The sequence below is a fragment of the Cornus florida genome, unplaced genomic scaffold, assembly GCF_030987335.1.
Source record: "Cornus florida cultivar Cherokee Brave unplaced genomic scaffold, ASM3098733v1 CherokeeBrave_3.0.0_Hap2_Chr06, whole genome shotgun sequence".
NCBI classification, from domain to species: Eukaryota; Viridiplantae; Streptophyta; class Magnoliopsida; order Cornales; family Cornaceae; genus Cornus; species Cornus florida.
Genome location: NW_026775576.1, coordinates 77,740,262 through 77,762,668, shown reverse-complemented (window position 1 = coordinate 77,762,668; position 22,407 = coordinate 77,740,262). Strand labels below are relative to the sequence as shown.

The window sequence follows — 22,407 nt, the reverse complement described above, 5'->3', positions numbered from 1 at the left end:
TCTTGGCAGCCAAACAGAGAACAATGACTTCCAATAATGTACAGCACATGGCAAACTAATGTAGTCAATTGTTTCTCATGTTACCTCCAATAAGTGTTATTCAATCCATGAATCTCTTTCAAAATTCAATTCTCATTCACGTTATATTGCAATAATTTGTATGGAACTCATCTCAGACCATTCAAATTCCAGTTGTGAAATGCGACATTTTTGACACCCTAAATTCTTGTTAAAATGGAAAGAAAATGCTTTACGATGTGAAAATATAGGTCAGCTGAACAAAATGAAAGAAAATGATAAATAGGTGATGAAATAATATAATGTAAATCTACATGCACCTATCAATTATTTATTTTCTTTTATCTGAGGTCCATCAACCAACATTTTGAGGGCGGTTGCATTTTTTGGCTTAAAATGGACGTTTTTATACCAAACCTACTGCCTACAGTTTGGGAATATAACCCATTCTGCTCTATGAAAGCTTTGTGGCAAATAATGAAATTGAAGGCCAAAAATGGAATGCGACACCAAAACAAGTTAGCAACAACTTTAAAGCTCAATGAGAGCAAGAACTGAGAAGAGTCTTGTAATTCAATCTATAATTTTGAAAAATCAAAACTACATTCAAAAACCACGGGATGATGATACATGGTTCTCCACATTTGAGTTGGGTCCAAATTATCAGTCAAAGTTGCGACAAAAACTTTGGTTCCTCCATTGGAGGCCCCTCGAAGCATCAGAGAGACTCCATGAGGAAGATGCATTTACCACATTGCATTAGATGAAACGCCACGGAAAAAGAGGAGACACAGCAACATGTCCGCTCACCCTAGTAGAGAGCATGTTTCCTAGTGCTTACCGAGTTCACAAACATGGAAATGGCAATTAGGATAAACTGCAAAAGCTCGAGGAAAGCTGCATTAGAAGACATTTCTTGACAACAAGGGCGTCTTCTGCAATATTCATATCCTCCTAAGTAGACGATTTCCGGGAAACAGCATTTACGAGTTAATATCGAAAGCATACTATTGAAACGTCATAAACAACCACGAGCTCATCTCCACAACAGTAACTACCATGCATTGCCATAAATGAAGAGCAAGTTTAGAGCACCATAAGCAACAAAGAAAATGGGCAATGCTTAAGAATTTACATACTTGAGAAAGGATTCAGATCTAGGGAACAGAAAATGGGCAATGCTTAAGAATGTATGATTGCTAGAGACATTGTACATTCTTTAACCAAAATGCATACTCGTTAAACAATTCAACCAAAATATGTTCCATCAACTGGGCACACCACCTACTCCATTGCCTAAGGTTCCATTTCTGATCTGCAACATGTAGTGCTATCCAGATACAAAGCTGCAACCACCACTTTCAATAAAGGTAATCTTTGAGCTTACCTGAAGATTTTCCATACATAAATCTATATATACAAAGATCTACATAACAAATTAGTTAACGAAGACATAAATAAAGCCGAATGTTCCACTTAGCAGACAAAACATGCAGAAGAATTGTATAGCTTAGAGAATATTATGTACTGCTTTAAGTTTATAGTTAAAAACCTGAACCAGGAAGGGGATATTGGCTATCACAATATGACAGCAAGGAATGACAATGACCGTCGCTTGGAAAACCCAAATCCAATAATTGATCCAAATTGAAATGCTATTATAATAGTTTGATGCCAGATTTAAATATACTTGGCACTTAACACATTTATATCTTCTGCATCACTTAAAATAAAAGATCGAATTTATTACAGTTCCAAACATACAAAAAGGGGCGGGAGATGTTAGGTGAAATACAAAGGCAGCAGGCTTTGTTCACTGTTATGCATACTATATAACTAATCAATGTCCAACATATGCAGCAGTGACCCCCCAAAAAACAGAGCAGGCTAATTGGATCAGTCTCAATGATCACAACCACAGACAAAACCAGCTGACTTTCTGAAGCATCCTAGTTGCAAGCTCGCAGCTGTGCTACCAAAGATGACGGGTACTTGCCATCTTAATTGCAACCTTCCTGGAAATACATGCATAACCTAGGGAAGAGTACCCTTGAATGCTATAGACTACATACAAAGTGAGAACTTTTTTCAGTATTTATAATGACTTTCTGAAATGTTATCATTTCTAAGACCTTTTGTTTTACAGACAGAGTTTGAAGCATAACATATAATTGTATAGCAGATTTCAGTTTTCTTTTTAGTATATATGGGTACAATTGGGTTCGATTACAATTGTATAGAAGATTCTGATTTTCATTCTAGTATAAGATTGCAATTGGATCATCAATAAAAAACATTCTAGACTCCAAAGAAGATAACAAGAGGTGGTCATTCATATATAGTTACCCCAAAAAATGCAAGAGGAATCATCATTTCCTAGCCATTAATGCTCATGCTGCAAAATTAGAGCAAAACAATAAGGTGTCAGATATCAATAAAAGGAAAGAAATAAAGCCAAGGTTAGTGTCCAGCAATGCCATAACCGCTATGAATCAATTAATCTATCAATTACCCACTAGCAACCTTGTGATCAAAGAAATACTAAAATAATTTTGATTGAACATACAGAAAACTAAAGTGTAAATCTGTACAGGGCACTATTATGATATTACAATTAAAATAAGAAGAACAAGAAGAAGGAATAAACAATAATCAAATAGCTACCCAAAATGGCTTTTGAGCTCTTTCAATCTAGCAATACAAATGGTATTCAAAATGGCTTTTGAGCTCAAAAAGCAAAAGCAACGTTTTGGAAGATAATCCAAACAGGCACTAGGTATTCTTCCCAACAATATAGCAGAAAATCGTCAACAAAAAGAATCATTTCACGTCATATTAAGATCAGTTTGTGCTTTCTTAACGTTTGGATCATCGGGATAATTCTGATACATACAAGTGGAGAAACTCCAAATAACAAGAAGAATATAAATTATCTTTACACTATTCATCTTGCCATGGGATGTCACTGCGGAAACAAGGATTCCAATTCAACCCTCAACTAGCGTAATGGGATGTCACTGTTCACACCTATTTGCTATTTCATTGTCAATGTAAGTCCAAAATAGTGAATATGCGAATAGAGAAACATAATCTTTCTTTGTAATTGACATATCCAAATTCAAGTGTTAGTAAAAGTAAGACATCAACATAGAAAAATGACAAAAAATTAAAAGAAATAAAAAAAGAGAGTATAAAATAAAGACAACATAAAGAAAAACAATTGCAATTTGAGAGATGCATAGAAAAACTCATAACAGATTCAAAACATATTGGAAACTCCCTGTTTGCTTCCCATTGCCAAAAACGGTCAATGGCTCCGTCCTTAGGGCAAGCATTGTTATAGTCATAGGTTTTACTACTATCACTACTTATTTCAAATTAAGTCTTAAGCTGCAGCGATAAAGGGTGACAGATTCGTATACCGTCAAATGGATAGTTCTCTATATTTAGCCAAGTTTTATGTTCCCATTTGTTCAAAAATCTACATTAGTGATATCCTTTCAATTGTCCTCCATTCCTTTTAAGACTTTGGTAACCACAATGTGTTGACAGTAATATCTATACTTCTTTGCCACCAACAAAGAAAAGAAACAATAATCATTTTTTCATTAAACAAAATTCAAGTAGAGGAGAGGTGGCAGATCAAACTGCTTGAGGTGACAAACATGTATTAAACATAAATGTACCCTCGAATGTGATTAGGGAATGGAATGCACTGACCATTAAACATTAACAATCCACACCCAATTACCATAGTTTATAGAACTTCTCACCTTGGTGCTGTCTCTGTGAGCGCATAGCGGCCTTCGCACTGAAGCTGAAATTCAACAGAAAATTTGAAGATAATTTAATAATAGAGGATACTAACAACAAAATACCAACATCTCACCTAACTCACCACTCTGTGCCAGAGTCTACGTGTCTGGAGCATCCTGGGCACGATGCTCAATATAACCTTAAGAAAAGGGTGTAGATGGATAAAGCCCCAAAAGCCAAGCAGGGGTACTCCGAATCCGCGTAGAGACGAAATGAGAAAAAGATGAAGATACAGAATAATCTATGGGTTGGGGTATACGACAGCCCGGGGCGGAGGAAGGTGGCCATGGCCAGGGTAGAGCTTGTGCCACAACAATTTGCCAGTCAAGTAGGTTATAGTTGGTGTTCAATGTTTTGAGAGAGGATGGAGGAACCAAAATTGGCTCGTTACACTCACCTAAGATCAAGTCAAGTAGGTTAGGGTTAGGGTTCAATATTGAGAGAGAGGATGATGGATCTAAAATTTTCTACCCAGTGAAGCTCAATTCCGGCAGGTATGAAACACCTAAAGGATTGGTGCAGTTGAAGATATAGTAATCGAATCCAGGAGAAGGAGAGACGTAGTGACGTCTTGACCGAGATAACGGCAGTGGGCTTGAAGATCACGCCGGAGAAGAATAGGTGGGGGCGAAAAGGTCCCTCATGCGGAGAATCACAGTGACAGCGAGATGGGCGATGAAGAAAAGGATCGGAAGCCATATCGGGTGGAACCCTAAGTGGTTATCCAGCTTCGAACCCCTAAAGGCAACGTAAACGCTGATCAACGAGACATTTGCCGCCACCAGACTCAGATTCCTGACTAGCCGCTCCAATTTTTTCCAAGCTTGTCGCCGTTCACGCTCACCACCACGTCCGGCGATGAGGGGAGTTTCAGACGAGTAGTTTCCAGTGCGACGGGCGACTTTGCCGGTCATTCTTTTCGACACTCGAGAGCCCTAACGACCCTTGTTAATGTCCTATTGAGTAATGCTACTGCAGGAGTCCCTCCCTCGCCATATGATGAGCTCTTCCAGTCGGTTATATATAAAAAGAACTCACGTTTGAGCGCTTACATAGTAGTATTACTCCCCCGAGTCGGTTAGGCTAAGGAGCTTGGGCCTGGGCTCCTGTCTACTCTGTGGAGTGTAGACTCACAGATGATGGGGTCTGTTTGGGCTGTGTAGCTTGACAACAAATAGGAAGATTATTTTTTGAACATGCCGGTCTCAAAAATTGTTTGTCATATAACCATTATATACGATAGAATATTTTAAAAATTATTATTATTTTTTGAATATATAATTAGGTTATTAGAGAGTAATTGCTGAAATTGTCCAGTCCAAATGGCCAATTTAAGGGTAAAGACTTGGAAAAAAAAAAAATAGGAAATGTTCTTCTAGTCCTGTAGAGACATAAATATATTTTTTTAAAAAAACTATGGATTAAGATCCTTTAAGTTAAAATCTCTCTACATTATCTTAAGTAAGAAAGTCCTATAGAGACATAAATCTATTTTTTTTTTTTTAAACTACGGATTAAGATCCTCTAAGTTAAAATCTCTTTATATTATCTTAAGTTGAATTGTTATGATTTTAACATGTGTCATTTAACCTAAATGTGAGTTAACAACGCTACACATAATTTAGTGATTAAAAAGGCTTGAAACGAACAAAATTTGAGGAAGAAAAACTAAATACTGTCAGTAGACAGCTTTAGGTTTCCAACAACTCGTCCGTCTCTACCAATATTCTTGGTTTGATTTTATTTCTATTCATTTTAGGCAACTAGATTCTCCAATGTCTTCACCTTTTATTGTTTTTCTTCTATTCTAATTCTTTTTTATATTTAAACCGCTCCTTCCAATTTCCTCTCACTGAACATAAAGCTAGAGAGAGGAACAAGTGGGGGACGGTTTGTAACAACGAAGAACCCACTAATTTTAGGCATAAGAAATCAAAAAAAAAAAAATGTAGAGTTGAAGAAGTTTTAGCTTTCATTAGTGACGTTTTTCTGTTCATTGGTTAAACAACTTTAGTTTTTATTTTTAATTTGCTAACAACATTATGAGTCATAGATTTGTGATAAAGGCCACATTCTCAAAGTTTATGAGATTCAATTTAAGATGATGTAAAGAAGTATTAACTTAGAGATCCTAGTCCACCACATACCATCTCACTTTACAATATTTAACTTTTAAAATTCATTTATCAGCTTTACGAGTCAATATCTAAAGCATACTATCGAAACAGAATAATGCTAGAAGAGAATGCAGTAGTTGAACAAGTTTTATACATTTATTTTTTTTAATCTCAAATATGTAAACCTTTTGAACACTTTTAATGAATTATTAATTATCAAAATGTAAACCTTTAATTCAGAAAAATAAATCAGATTTATTAGAAGTTTTTTTTTGAGCAACAACTGAACTTTCTGTGAGTAGTCAAAGATTCAAGTCAACCCTTAACCAGAATAATGGAACGTCACTGTTCACACCTACAATTCTTCAATAAAAAGTGGTATGCGTGTGATCATCTAATTAATGCATTTGTACAACAAATGGATTGTAATTCTAAGATTTCAATGATGTTGAAAAAATCTATTTCTGGTGTTCAAATTTTATTTATTTTTTATTTTACTTTTTTCTCAAAGTATTACATTATTTAGCATTTAGTTGAATAGTCCTTCCAAATTAAAGCACCGGATAGTATATATAAATGATAATACTTGTCTACTTATCAATGCATAGGAAGTTCCTACTTACTTTGATGTGCCGCAAAATTAGTGGAACACGTGTTCGGGGACAAACCCAAAAAAATTATGCGAGGGGAAATATAATAAATTTTTTAAATAATTTTAGGGGGGCAATAGTAATTTTTCGAGGGATATACTTGAAAAAAGCATATTAGCAAGGTTATATTGCTAAAAAAAATAAAATCAAAAGGGGCAATTGCCCGTGCTTGCTATAGCTCTGTCTCGTGTTCCTACAACATAAAATAATAAAGAATAAAAGATTTGAGAGGTTATCCAAATTAAATCCAAATCTAACTCTCTTTCCCCCTCTTTCTCACGCTACTTTGGTTTTCTCTTCTTGTCAAGAGAGTGAATTAAAAGGGGATCTTGTCGGAAAAAAACAAAAAAATAAAAAAACAAAAAAATATTATAATCTAAAATTCTTAAATAAAATAATATTACAAGATACAAACAAAGTTAAATAAAAAAAATAACCATAAATATAATAATAGATAGATATTTCTTTTCCGCCAAAAGAAAAAAAAAAAAAAAAAAAAAGAAGACAAGAAATAAGTAATAACAATTTATCTTGCAATCAACAAATCATCTATCAAGATGATTTGGTGTACTTGATAAAAACAATTGATAAGTATATATTAGAATTACACATTAGACCATGAAAGATAAAAGTCAAAACTTCCGGTATTAACATATTAGGGTTTTAGCTAGTCTGAGAGAGAAAGAGAAAGGATTAAATTAGGATTTGATTTACATCCTTTTGGGTTGATTCGGTAAGCATTCAATTTTTTTAATTTTTATTATTTTTTATTTTAGTACACTTGTCACATTACTTTTGCGGCCACATTAAGGGTAATCATGAACTTCCTACTCACCGATAAGTAGAGAAATATTATCGGGAAGGGACAAGATTTGCCTACTCACTAGTGAGTAGGTCATCCAAACTCACCGCTGATATGATCTAATCACAAATATACAAATAGTTTGTAATTAGACTAGACAAATATACAAATAGTTTGTAATTACAAAATTTGAAATATGATAAATAATAAAATCAGATAGGGTGATTAAATTTATTCCAAAAAAATATTATTGTCTTTATATATCAGTTTCCTAATTTGTAATTACGAACTCTTTGTGCATTTGTGATTAAAACACATTAGCAGTAAGTAAGAATGACCTACTCAACGATGAGTAGACAAGTTTTGTCCATCGGAAAGTCTCTACCATACACATCCCGTATCTCAATTTTACTGCAAGACTTTGTTAGAATTTACTTGATTTTACTTACAAAATATATATATATATATATATATATATATATATATATATATATATATATATATATTACTTAGATTTTTAAATATATGCATGGTACTATTAATTTGCATTATATATATGTATTTTAGAATTAAGTATCATTATATAATTTTACACCTTAAAATTGGTAATATACCTTATAATTGAAACTCTAACGTCTGATTCGATTTTCTGTGCAAACTCAAAAGATTAATAATGTTTCTTGATTAGGGTTTTGGATAATTTCTCTCTATGTCCATTTTATGAATTTAACCATAAATTAACGAAAAATAATTATTATTATTATTATGAACCTTAGACTAACACTTTCGAACACTTAAGACACTTCAATGATACTTCTTAGACACTTGGGAATTTAAAATTAATAGTGATGAATATGGCGTAAGCATGTAGGTCATTACAATTTCACAAAATATCATTTTTTTAAGAATATTATAATAAGTATCAGTATAAAGTTAGAAATTAATTAAATTTCTGTAATAGTCTTAGCAGTAGATATATATAAGTTAAGACTTGAACTCTCACCAAATTCATGATTTTCGATCTAAACTAAAATTGAAAATAAAATATATATATATGTGTGTGTGTGTGTAAAAAAAAAAAAAAAATCTATGCTGAAACGCTTTTATGTTTCACATTTAGTGGATGGATCAACTCTTATTCATTCCCATTCAGTCTGGATGCTAGCCGTAGTCACACTTTGATGCATCAACTAACTCTTAATCACTCTATTCAGTTTGCATGCTAGCCCTAGTTACACTTGGTGTAGAGGATATATTAGTAACCATCTGCTTATTTTAGAAATGAAGATTTCATATATATATATATTTATAATTATTGATGAATTTTATGTATTTTAATGTATTACATCCTTGAAATATTGGAAGAAACTAAAATGGAATGAATCAATATACGTGAGGAATTTACATAGCTGCAGGGGAAATTTATGGACAAGAGGCACTACATGCCAAGTATCATAATGTACTCATTCCACTCTAGAGCGCTAAATGCAGTATCCTAATTTACTCTACCATTCCACCCTAGTAAGAAGAGGAGTTAAAACTGCATTGCACTACATTCTACCTTTTGAGAGTGATATTTTTATGTACACCCTTTCTCTACTATATTTTTATGATATATATATATATATATATATATATATACTTACCTTGTATTCCAAATCCATATATTTTTTATCCATATTTGGATCTGTTAGAATTGGGTTTTGACCGATTAATACAATATTGGGCAACTATAGTATAGGGTTGATTGAGTTGAACCAAGTTAGCTCTAATTTTAATTAGACCCACAATAACATGAGATCTGATTTTCTTGTCAGCTCTATCAATGAAAGGTGTTATAGTCTCTGTTTGGTCAGCTATTTGGAATCTGAAAACAATGCGGAAGATTAAATTTTGTTGTCATGAAAAATTGCCTTGTTTAATTAGTGAATCACAAACAAAGGAGATTGGTGAAAAAATGATGCAGTACCAAATTTGGACAGCCTTCTTGTTTCATTGATGTACTGAACAGTGATGTTCACTCTTTGTCATCTTAATAAATTCTTGTTGTGGGGAGTAAAAAAAAAAAGGTTTCGCATTAGTTCAAACAATACTCCTCGATTTTAGCTGTAATATAGAAGTTGATTATAGAAATGATTGAATTTTTACTTCAATTTGAAAGGATCTCATGGCTTTCTAATAGAGCAATCCAAGATTTCTTGGACTATTCTTCTTGTTTTGATACTACTTATGATATCAAGAATAAGGCATCGTAAATATTTTCAAATTTAATCACTTTCCTAAATTAAAATAATAAAATGAGTGTAACTAAGGATATCTTTTGAAATGTACATCACCCATTCTTTTATTTTTTTCTCCATCTCCTCTCACTTTTTGGATGGAAGCAAAATGGTGAGCCCAGAGGAATGACTCATCCCTCCATTCTTCCCTTTCTCCCTCTCCTTGTCTCCTCTCTACAAACGAAGTCTGCTCCTCCTTTCCCATCTACCCTCCACCACTCTTCCTACCAAACAGAACCCAACATCTCTCTCGCTCATTATTGGAGAACAAAAATGTTAAAATGCAACGAAAGCACCAACCAGACTTCTAGGATGGAGTTCAGTGCCAACCCCGTAATAATTAGAACAAGGGACTCAAGCAACAACTTAGATCTCGAGCAAAAAAAGGAAGAAGCACGATTTAAAAGCTTTCCGAATGCCAATATAACACAAACAACCAACCCAGTCTCTACACTGCCTCAATGTTCAAAGATGTATCCCTATTGCAGCAACTACACTGGTAATAACAATCACATACCGCGTGTGTAAACCTACAGATTACTTCCTTATTCCATTATTACAGTGAAGCTGGAACTGGCTCAGTGCCAGAAACATGAGATGCAGCACCCTCTTTCGAAATGGCAACATAGTTCACAGGAGCAATGGGCCTGGCACTGTCCCGTCTTCCATCTTTACTACAAGGACCTGCAGAGATAGCCGTCTGCTAGGAGTTCCATTTGCACCACCATTTGCATGTGGGCCCACCACCTTCTTTGTACCAAGTGGTCAGGGCTCGTCCTTTAACCAAAAATCGCTTCCTGTTGTGTGTTTAATTGTTCATGGAACTTCTTTTGATCCTGTACCCTCAAAAGATAACATATTTTCGCATGAGAAACACACTTCGACTGGTGATACAGATGTGAGTCATTGAGCCTACGATTGATCTTATATGTTTGAATTTGAATTAGATTATGACGACTATCAAGTGTTTTTTAACCTGTCTTGTCTGTTTAGAAACGATGTTTTAATTTGACAAGAACTACTACGACAGCTAATTGAGTGACTTGAGTTGAATGACTAAGATCAGTGGCAATCTTGGCGACCGAAAATTGCTTTCTTGGCACTTAGTTAACTATTTTGGGCACATTGTCCATTCATGCATTGTCTTCAGCTGGAAAGGTAAATGCTTCAAAAGAGTAATTATGCAAGTGTGACTGATGCACGATCTATTTTCCTTTGGTAAATGAGTTCTATTTATAATGATAAATTGTAGTCCATGCGTGAATGAGAGCCAAATGTGGGCCAAGTTGAGAGTTGGGTGAGAGCAAGTTGCGTAGGAGTACTCTAATCCAAGGAGAAAGCGGAACACTGTGTTGATGGAATGGTAACAAGTATACCAATTTTCTTGGCGGCCAAACACAGAACTATGACTTCCAATAATGTACAGCACATGGCAAACTAATGTAGTCAATAGTTTCTCCTGTTACCTCCAATAAGTGTTATTTAATCAATGAATCTTTCAAAATTCAATTCTCATTAACGTGATATTGCAATAATTTGTATGTAGCTCATCTCAGACCACTCAAATTCCAGTCATGAAATGCGACATTTTTGACAACCTAAATTCTTGTTAAAAAGGAAAGGAAAAAGCTTTACAATGTGAAAATCTAGGTCAGCTGAACAAAATGAAAGAAAACGATAAATTGATGATGAAATAACAAAATGTTAATCTACATGCACCTATCAATTGTTTATTTTCTTTTAGCTGAGGTCTATCAACCAACATTTTGAGGCTTGTTGAATTTTCTGGCTTAAAATGGACGTTTTTATGCCATACCTACTGCCTAGGTACAGTATGGGATTATAACCAATTACTGCTCCATGAGAGCTTTGTGGCAAATAATGAAATTGAAAGCCAAAAATGGAATGAGACACCAAAACAAGTCAGCAACAACGTTAAAGCTCAATGAGAGCGAGAACTGAGAAGAGTCTTGTAATTCACTATAATTTTGAAAAATCAAAACGACATTCATAAACCACGGGATGATGATACATGGTTCTCCACATTTGAGTTGGGTCCAAATTATCAGTCAAAGTTGCGACTAAAACTTTGGTTCCTCCATTGGACGCCCCTCGAAGCATCACAGAGAATATTATGTACTGCTTTAAGTTTATAGTTAAAAACCTGAACCAGGAAGGGGATATTGGCTATGACAATATGACAGTAAGGAATGACAATGACCGTCGCTTGGAAAACCCAAATCCAATAATTGATCCAAATTGAAATGCTAATAGTTTGATGCCACATTTAAATATACTTGGCACTTAACACATATACATCTTCTGCAACACTAAAAAAAAAAAAGATTGAATTTATTACAGTTACAAACATACAAAAAGGGGTGGGAGATGTTAGCTGAAATACAAAGGCAGCAGGCTTTGTTCACTGTTATGCATGCTATATAACTAATCAATGTCCAACATATGATGCAGTGACCCCCCAAAAAACAGAGCAGGCTAATTGGACCGGTCTCAATGATCATAACCACAGACAAAACCAGCTGACTTTCTGAAGCATCCTAGTTGCAAGCTTGCAGCTGTGCTACCAAAGATGACGGGTACTTGCCATCTTAATTGCAACCTTGCTGGAAATACATGCATAACCTAGGTAAGTGTATCCTTGAATGCTATACTACATACAAAGTGAGGACTTTTCTCAGTATCTATAATGACTTTCTGAAATGTTATCATTTCTCAGACCTTTTGTTTTACAGACAGAGTTTGAAGAATAACATATAATTGTATAGCAGATTTCAGTTTTCTTTTTAGTATATGGGTACAGTAGGGTTGATTACAATTGTATAGAAGACTTTGATTTTCATTCTAGTATATGATTGCAATTGGATCATCAATAAAAAACATTCAACATTCCAAAGAAGATAACAAGAGGTGGTCATTCAGATATAGTTACCCCAAAAAATTCGAGAGGAATCATCATTTCCTAGCCATTACTGCTCATGCTGCAAAATTAGAGCAAAACAATAAGGTGTCAGAAATCAATAAAAGGAAAAAAATATAGCTAAGGGTAGTGTCCAGCAATGCCATAACCGCTATGAATCAATTAATCTATCAATTACCCACTAGCAACCTTGTGATCAAAGAAATACTAAAATAATTTTGATTGAACATACAGAAGACTAAAAAGTGTAAATCTGTACAGGGCACTATTGTGATGTTACAATTAAAATAAGAAGAAGAAGAAGAAGGAATAAACAATGATCCAAATGCTACCCAAAATGGCTTTTGAGCTCTTTCAATCTAGTAATACAAACGGTATTCAAAATGGCTTTTGAGCTCAAAAAGCAAAAGCAACGTTTTGGAAGATAATCCAAACAGGCACTATGCTTTCTTCCCAACAATATAGCACAAAATCGTCAACAAAAAGAATCATTTCACGTCACATTAAGATCAGTTTGTGCTTTCTTAACGTTCAGATCATCAGGATAATTCTGATACATACAAGTGGCGAAACTCCTAATAACAAGAAGAATATAAATTATCTTTGCACTATTCATCTTGTCAAGGGATGTCACTGTGGAATCACGGATTCAATTTCAACCCTCAACTAGAGTAATGGGATGTCACTGTTCACACCTACAATTCTTTAATAAAAGACCCATCAATCCCCCTATTTGCTATTCATTGTCAATGTAAGTCCAAAACAGTGAATATGCGAACACAAAAACATAATCTTTCTTTGCAATTGACATATCCAAATTCAAGTGTTAGTAAAAGTAAGACATCAACATAGAAAAAGGACAAAAAAAGAAAAGAAAGAAAAAAAGAGATTATAAAATAAAGACCACATAAAGAAAAACAATTGCAATTTGAGAGATGCATAGAAAATCTTATACCAGATTCAAAACATATTGAAAACTCCTTGTTTGCTTCCCATTACCAAAAACAGTCAATGGCTCCTTCCTTAGGGCGAGCATTGTTATAGTCATAGGTTTTACTACTATCACTACTTATTTCAAATTAAGTCTTAAGCTGCAGCAATAAAGGGTGACAGATTCGTATACTGTCAAATGGATACTTCTCTATATTTAGCCAAGTTTTATGTTCCCATTTGTGCAAAAATCTACAGTAGTGATATCCTTTCAATTGTCCTCCATTCTTTTTAAGACTTTGGTAACCACAATATGTTGACCGTAATATCTATACTTCGTTTGCCACCAGCAAAGAAAAGAAACAATAAACATTTCTCACTAAACAAAATTCAAGTAGAAGAGAGGGGGCAGATCAAACTGCTTGAGGTGACAAGCATATATTAAACATAAATGTACCCTCGAATATGATTAGGGAATGCAATGCACTTATCATTAAACATTAACAATCCACACCCAATTACAGGAACAACTTTACCATAGTTTACAGAACATCTCACCTTGGTGTTGTCTCTGCGCGCCAAGGTTTGTTGGACTAAAACTGTCCCTAATTTTCTCACCAATGGGTGTTATACCTAATTTACCTCACACCTTCATTCATGAATTGCAACTTGTGGTCCTCGTGTTAACACATCAAAGTTTGTTGGACTAAAACTTTGGTTCCTAAGCATCACAGTGACTACATGAGGAACATGGATTTACCACATTGCATGAGAAGGAAAGCCATGGAAACAGAGGAAACACAACAACATGTGCCATACCCTAGTAGAGTAGTCTGTCTCCTAATGCTTTCAGAGTCCACAGACAAGGAAATGGCAATTAGAACCACTATTTGATACAACCGAAAACACTCGAGGAGAGCGGAAGTACAAGACATCTCATGAAAACAAGGGAGCCTTATATTTCATATCCTCCCGCAACCATGAGCTCGTCTCCCCAACATTAACTACCATGCATTGCCATAAATGAAGATCAAGTGTAGAGCCCCATTTACCACAACGAAACGTGCAATGCTTAAGAATTTACATGCTAGAAAAAGGATTCAAAAATTACATGGAACAGAAAAGACATCCAAAGAGTATGATTGCTAGAGAAATTGCATGTTCTTTAACCAAAATGCATACTCATGAAACAATTCAACCTAAATGTTCATCAACTGGTTACACCACCCACTCCATTGCCTAGTTCCATTTCTGATCAGCAACATGTAACACGCTCCAGATGCAAAGCTGCAACAACCAATTTCAATAAGGGTAACTGGTCTTTGAGCTTATCTAAAAAAATTTCATACAAAGATCTACATAGCAAATGATTTAATGAAGACATAAATAAAGCCAAATGCTCAACTTAGCAGACAAAACATGCAGAAGAATTGTATGGCACGGAGAATATTATGTACTGCTTTGAATTTATAGATAAAAACCTGAACCTGGAAGGGGATATAGGCTATGACAATATGATAGAAAGGAATGACAATGACCATCACTTGGGAAACCCAAAGCCAAATTGAAATGATAATAGTTTGATGCCACATTAAAATATTCTTGGCACTTAGCACAAACATCTTCCGCATCTCTTCAAATAAAAAGATTGAATTTATTATAGCTACACATACAAAAAGGGGGCAGGAGATTTTAGGTGAAATACAAAGGCAGTAGGCTTTGTTCACTGTTCTGCATGCTATATAACTAACCAATGCACAACGTATTCGGGAGTGATCCCCCACAAAACAAAGCAGGCTCATTAGACTGGTCTCAATGATCATAACCACAGACAAAACCAGCTGACTTTCTGCAGCATCCTAGTTGCAAGCTTGCAGCTATTCTACCAAAGATTATGTTGCAAACAAATAGATACCTGTTAAGGTACTTGCCATCTTAAATGCAACCTTGCTGGACATGTTATATATAAAGTTTGGACTCTTCGCGGTATCACTAATGACTTTATGAAATGTTATCATCTCTCAAACCTTCGGATTTACAGACAAAGTTTGAAACATAACATATAATTACCCAGAAAAGAGATAAAGCTAAGTTAGTGTCCAGCAATGCCATAACCACTATGATCCAATTAATCTACCAATTACCCACTAGCAACCATGTGATCGAACATGTGATCAAACAACTACTAAAATAATTTTGATTTAACAAATAGACAACTAAAAACCATAAATCTGTACAGGGGACCATCGTGATAATGCCATTGCTTGCAATAAAATATAAAAAGAAAAGGAAAAAAAAAAAATGAAGAAAAAGAAAAAGGAATAAACAATAATAGTTCAAGACCATGAGGTTCTAAGCGTTCTTTCCAACCCAATACCACAAAATCGCCATTAAAAAAAAAAAAAAAATCATTTCACATCACATTAAGATCAGCCTGTGCTTTCTTAGCCTTCAGATCATCAAGATAATTCTAAAAGATACAAGGGATGAAACTCCAAACAGCAAGAAGAATATAAATTATCTTTACACTATTCATCTTGTCAAGGAAGACTATCACAGAAGAAATAGGAGTAATAGAAAGCGAAAAAGACTATCATAGAGGCAATAAGAGTGCTAGAAGAGAATGCAGTAGTTGAATAAGTCAACTTCCTTTTTTTTTTTTTTTTTCTCAAATACGTAAACCCTTTTGAATGCTTTTAATGAATTATCACTTATCAAAAATGTAAACCTTTACTTCAGAAAAATAAATCAGATTTATTAGAAGTTTTTTTGAGCAACAACTGAACTTTCTGTGTAGTCATGGATTCAAACTCAACCCTTAACCAGAATAAGGGAATGTCACTATTCAAACCTACAATTCTTCAATGAAAGACCCATCAATCCCCTATTTTATTGTCAATATAAGCCCAAAACTATTGAAACATAATCTTTCTTTCCAATTGACATATCTAAATTCAAATGCTAGTAAAAGTAAGAGATCAACATAGAAAAAGGACCAAAAAATGGTATAAAATAAAGACCACATAAAAATAAATAAATAAATAAAACACAATTGCAATTTGAGAGATGCATAGAAAATCTCACACCGGATTTGATACATATTGGCAACTCCTTGTTCACTTCTCGTCACAATAAACAGCCAATGACTCCTTCCTTAGGGAATGCATTGTTACAGTCATAGTTTTTACTACTATCACAACTTATTCCAAATTAAGTCTTAAGATGCAGGGATAAAAGGGAAACCATAGACTCAAAAAATGAAGACAGGTTCATATAATGTCAAATGGCAAATTCTCTATACTTGGCAAAGTTTTATGTTTCCATTTGTGCAAATATAAACATTTATTGATATCCTTTCAATTGTCCACCATTCCTTTTAAGACTTTAGTAACCACATTATGTTGACTGTAACATCTATACTTTGTGTTTGCCACTACCAACAAAGAAAAGAAAGAATAAACATTTCTCACTAATTCACTCAGCTCAATGGTCCTACTATCTGGCGCACAAGAATGCAATACTTCACTAAAACAGATTCTAAAATTTTCCCCAAAAGATAAAAACAATAATAAATAAATAAATAATTCAGGGACATAAATGATGGAAGTATTTCAGATTCTCAATCAAGTTTATAGAATGCATAGAGAATGATGAGGTGTACTATGCGCTGTCTTAATGCATTGATTGAAAAATATTCACATGAAATTTTCCATAAAACAAAAATGGCATCAGTTTACAGATTAGACTATACAGAATTTAGAGCAGATCTTGAAGTTCTTGCATCTTCTGTTGTATCTGCTGCTTGTAACATGACTCAGCTTGAGATTTGATCTAGAATAAACATTAGTTCTTGCTCAGCTTGAGATTCATCTTGAATCCACTGCATACTCTGTATTTCTTGCTCGGCTTCAAATTCATCTTGAATGCACTGTAGTTCTTGCTCGGACAGTGCATGTGACAGATCTATAAAACTTTTGCACGACTGTTGAGTATTGCTTGTAAGAATCTCCATCTCTGCTCGTTTGTTCCATTTTCTCTTGATCCGACAAAGAACCCACTCTTGAAACTGCATCATAACACAAAAACAAAACAGTTAGATGACAAGATGATGAAGATCACACTAAAAATTGTAAGCAAATTGAAAATTTCAGGAAAAATAAAGTATGTCTTACTTTATTAGAGTCAAGCGTGAATTCATGCATAATCCAATCACTCTTCGAGCATTTATTACAAATTGGATTACTATCTTTGTAGCTGTGAAATTTAAGACTCTTCATATAACCCTTCTTGGGTTCCCCTGGAATTAGTTTGTCCCCATGGGTGGCCTTCCACCATCCTCCTCTAAGCTTCCTTGTCGGCCTCTTCCCATTTTGTTTTCGCAGATTTCTTCTCTCTTTTAACATAATAATATCCTTCCGAATACTCAGTACACTTGGTATGATCTGCGACATCCAAAAACACATTAGTTAGTAGGAAATCATATTGACATTAATCATAAGAAACAAAATGATATTAAATCATACAAAAATGTTGCGTAGATAGTTGCTTTTCCATTTTTTTTTTTTTTTTTTGGGGGGAGGTGTATCATATATCATAATAGTAGGAAACTATATTGATTTTTGATATTAAATCACACAAAAATAGTACGTAAATTAAGAAAATTTTATGATCACATACTATATATATATATATATATATATATATATATATATATATATATGTAATTATGCATGTATGCATATATATCAAGAAAAAGAGATTAAGTACCCGTAAGAAAGCATGGTTCAAGTTCTTGAACGTTCTTCTCTACGACGGCATTGGACGGCGGTTGGAATCCATGAACTTTCCTCCACAAGTATTCAATGAGTTCTTCGTTCGTGGGTTTAAATCGAAACCCTTCGGGCATAGTCATATTAGTGGATCAATGAGTTCTTCCCTCCGCCTCCGCCTATTACTATTGATTAGGGTTAGTAAAAAAAAATTAAAGAACATTAAGTCCAAGATTGAATAAGCAGAAAATAATAATGAGTGGAAAATGAAAAGTCAAATAATTAAAAAATAAAAAAGAAATTCACCCCGTTCAGATGGAGCTTCAACAGAGAACCCAAATATGAATAATCAGATACCAATATAGAGAGAGTGTGAGAGAAAGAGATATTTTCATTTTTAGACACACTGATTATTCTCGATGCAAAAATTTTTTTAAAAAATATCGAAATATGAATCGATTTGTGATCACAATTAACATAAAACGGATGGATAATCAAACAGAAACAATAATTACTAACCATTGCCGATCATACAATAAATATAATATATAAAATAAAATCTAAAATCAAGCAGTTTGGTCGAATCAAAGTATCAAACGAACCAAAGTTAGAACAAATCAAATGATGAGATGAACTAAAGAAAGAAGCATATATAAAAGATCGATTCATGAAAAAGGAGAGAGAAGAGAGAGTTCGTCTTACAATAGATTGAATACGCGCAAAAATGAATCTCGGTCGAAGAACTGCCTCTGCTATAAGTTTCTTGAACAGCCTACGAAACCGATCTGAAACCGATCAATGAGAGGTGAATTTCAAGTCAAATAACAAGAGAGGGTAGAAGCCGGGAATGGTCAAGCAATTGACCGGTGAAACCAGTTCCAGCGGACCTTCGCCAAGATTGTACCGATTCCCGTCCGTCTTACAACAATTTGGAGGGAGCTAGGGTTTGTTAATTTTGGGGGTGAACGAAGAGAGAGGTGGGGGTTGATGAGCGGGTCTCGATTTTGTTGAGTGGGTTAAGTTGATGCCCATCTTAACCCATTTATTACAAAGGCATTTCAGTCATTTGAGGAGTGTTAGCTCACAGATGGGCCTGAGCCCATCTCTAACAAAAAAATATTTAAGCCCAAATAACTTACCAATTTGATTACTCCGTATTTGAGTATTTTGGGCTTATGTAGTTTTCAATAGTTATTTTATATAAAAATTTAATGTTGACCTTCCAAATTTTTCTAAAATTTTTATTTGTAGTTACTTGTGATCCTAAGTATTTAATATTGCTTTTAAAATTTCAAATCTAATAAAAAAAAAATTTGTTGCAATTCTTTTCTACAACATATTATTACCATGTTTATATATGCATACATATAGGAAAAATGATACTTAAGCCCAAACAACTTGCCAGTTTGATTACTTGAGTATTTTGGGCCTATGTATCATAGTCCCTTCTTCTTCTTCTTCTTCTTGGAGGTAAGACCAAAGTCGCATTAAGCTCTTCTTTCTTTTTTAAAAATGATAAGTTTTCCGATCTCAATTACCGACTCTTCCTACGAATACAACGTGGTTGGATCACGTTAGAACTCTTAAAGAAAATCCTGTAAAAATCTCTTTTTCTTCGACTTATTTCCAACCACGTTGTATTTGGGAGAAGAGTCGACAATTGAAGTTGGAAGACCTATCATTACTCCTTCTTTTTTTCTTTTCATTTTAGAGGTAAGATTTAAGTCACATAAAGGAAATTTGAGAGGAAATGATTTAACAGTGGAAATGGGAGCGAATTTAAATTACACTGAGTGGCAATGGAAGCTAAGATGGTACACGAAACATGAAAATGGGAGCGCACTCGGAACGTGAGAGTTGCACCCGTTGAGAAGGATCGTGTGACTTAAGTAAAGACTTTCCCTTTATTTATATTTTCTTAATAAATTTATATATTTTATTATAAATAAACAAAAATTAAATAATTAAATCGGAGTTTAATGATGATATATATATATATATATATATATCATGTGACTATTGCATTTGGACAACAAATGGATTGTAATTCTAAAATCTCAATGATTTTGTTCTGTAAAAATCTAATTATGGTTCAAATTTTTTATTTTTATGTTACACCCTTGTTAAAAGCCCTACTTATCCTTAGTCCATTTCATCGTTTGTAATTTTACTGAAGGGCAATGCATTCCTTCAACATTCTATGTTTAAAATCTTTCCCTTGGTGAGCTCTGGACATGGTTGGTTTGGTCATTTGGCCTCTCTGATCTTGCATCTGAAACTTCCCTCTACATCGATCTCATATCACTCTCTCAATGCATGTCCCTTAGTTTTGTAAAACTCTAACATCTTCATTAACTCTTGTGTGAAAATAAATGCTCCTTTTCAAATATTGACTTGATTCTTAAATATATGCATCATGGTTACTATTAATTTGCATTACGTTTCCTGATTTATTTTTTTATTTTATTTTTTTCTTTTAACTTTACAATACATTATGTTTCTTTAAATCAAGTCACCATTTATTTCGATATAAAATATTTTTAAATTTTTTATTTTTTGATGTTTACTTGTTGTAAAATATTTACGAAGAAAAACATATTAAAACCTAATAAAAATAATTTACTATCAAATTTTGACAAGTTATTTTACACGACCCGTCCAATGAACTCGACTTCAACCTTAACCTAGACGACTTTGTCAAACACTAAAAAATAAAAATAAATATATTTTACAAAAAAATATATATATATTTTTAAAAAATATATTTTACGGCAAAATAAATGAAATATATACTATTACATCTTAATTATATTGGTAATTATATATGTTAGTGGCTTAACAGTCAATTCTATTTACTTGGCTTCGTATCCCTCCCTCTTTCTTTGATAAAGATATATGAACAATGCTTGCCTCACATAAGTAGAAATATCATTCGCACGCTAATTTGGACTAATAAAAATATAACATGTGTCAAAAATTTTTTAAAATAATTAATAAAAATTATTTGGATCTTTTTGTGGATCATCCAAAGAAAAGATTTTTTTCCCTCATGCGTTTGAGATTTTCTATTGCAAACCTTTCATATTGCAATCTGTTACAGAAGAAACTAAACAATTGTAAGACTCCAATTATCAATAGAGTTTAAGGAAATCAATTTGGTTTCAGATTGCAACACGTGATGATAAATTTCAAAATTTTGAATGCCACTATTTTTTATGCGTATTTATTAATTGGTCGGCCTCTTGAGTCATTCTGGAGATGGAGTTACAACAGAGATGGCAGGCAACAAATATGGCGGCTTGAATCACATCTCTAAAGATTGGAGGTGGCAAGTAGTGAAGATCGGCAAGTAGTGGAGGCGGTGGAGGTTGGTTGGCGGAAGAGAGGATTAATATTAGAGTTTCAGAATTAGAGAGATGGTAGGCATCAATGGGAATTTAGTAGGAAGAGAGAAGGAATCGTGAGTTAAAGAGAGGGACAGCCCGCTATCAAATCTCACACACGCGTATATTTATAATAATGGACATGCATATATTTATAAAATATTATTAAGTCTAATAATTAAAACATGGTATTTTGTCCAAGCAAGCTATAGCTTTAAAAGTGATTCAGACTTTGACAAAGAATTTATTTATTTATTTATTTTTATGAATGATTAGCTCAGTTCTATCCATTTCCATCTAATTTGGATCTTCATCATTTTGAATTGTCCCATTAACCTTTAACTATTTACACAAGTTAAAACATATCATTGGCAACCAATAGTGTGGCTTAGTGATATTAAATTCATACTTCTCAAGAAGCCGTTAAGACTTTAAATCTCAAAAAGCATGTCGGAATAATATCGAACCATCCAAATGAGGAGCAACCTTGCTCACTCCATGAGATGCCCTGTTGCATGAATGGGAAACCCATTGAAAAGAGACTGATGTACACGATAAGAAAAACTTTTGAATATTTTTTATAAAAATAGATGCATATAAGTAAAAATTTATATTGGTATATTGTCGTGTCCACGTCTTATTCTGTCGGTTAAGTTTATATGATATGTTGGATTATATGTTGTTTGTCATTGAAAATACATATTA

At 33.7% G+C, this 22,407-nt stretch overlaps 2 long non-coding RNA genes across 9 annotated transcripts; both read right to left on the bottom strand.

Annotated features, from left to right (window-relative positions):
• Positions 1-1,057: 1,057 nt before the first annotated feature.
• Positions 1,058-4,816, bottom strand: LOC132312199 (uncharacterized). 2 transcript variants are annotated; one of them, XR_009483218.1, is made up of 3 exons: positions 3,917-4,816; positions 3,792-3,835; positions 1,058-2,413 (listed from the first exon to the last, which is right to left on the bottom strand). It is a non-coding gene; the product is annotated as an uncharacterized LOC132312199 (long non-coding RNA). The 2 variants fall into 2 exon arrangements; XR_009483217.1 differs by lacking the exon at positions 3,917-4,816 and having other exon boundaries at positions 3,792-3,907.
• A 5,247-nt stretch (positions 4,817-10,063) lies between these two features.
• On the bottom strand, positions 10,064-19,337 carry LOC132312197 (uncharacterized). 7 transcript variants are annotated; one of them, XR_009483214.1, is made up of 7 exons: positions 19,022-19,334; positions 18,318-18,504; positions 17,723-17,992; positions 16,635-17,616; positions 14,750-14,837; positions 12,633-12,681; positions 11,910-12,306 (listed from the first exon to the last, which is right to left on the bottom strand). It is a non-coding gene; the product is annotated as an uncharacterized LOC132312197 (long non-coding RNA). The 7 variants fall into 7 exon arrangements; XR_009483213.1 differs by lacking the exon at positions 11,910-12,306 and adding an exon at positions 10,064-10,518 and having other exon boundaries at positions 12,633-14,837; positions 19,022-19,337; XR_009483212.1 differs by having other exon boundaries at positions 12,633-14,837; positions 19,022-19,337.
• Between the last annotated feature and the right edge of the window lie 3,070 nt (positions 19,338-22,407).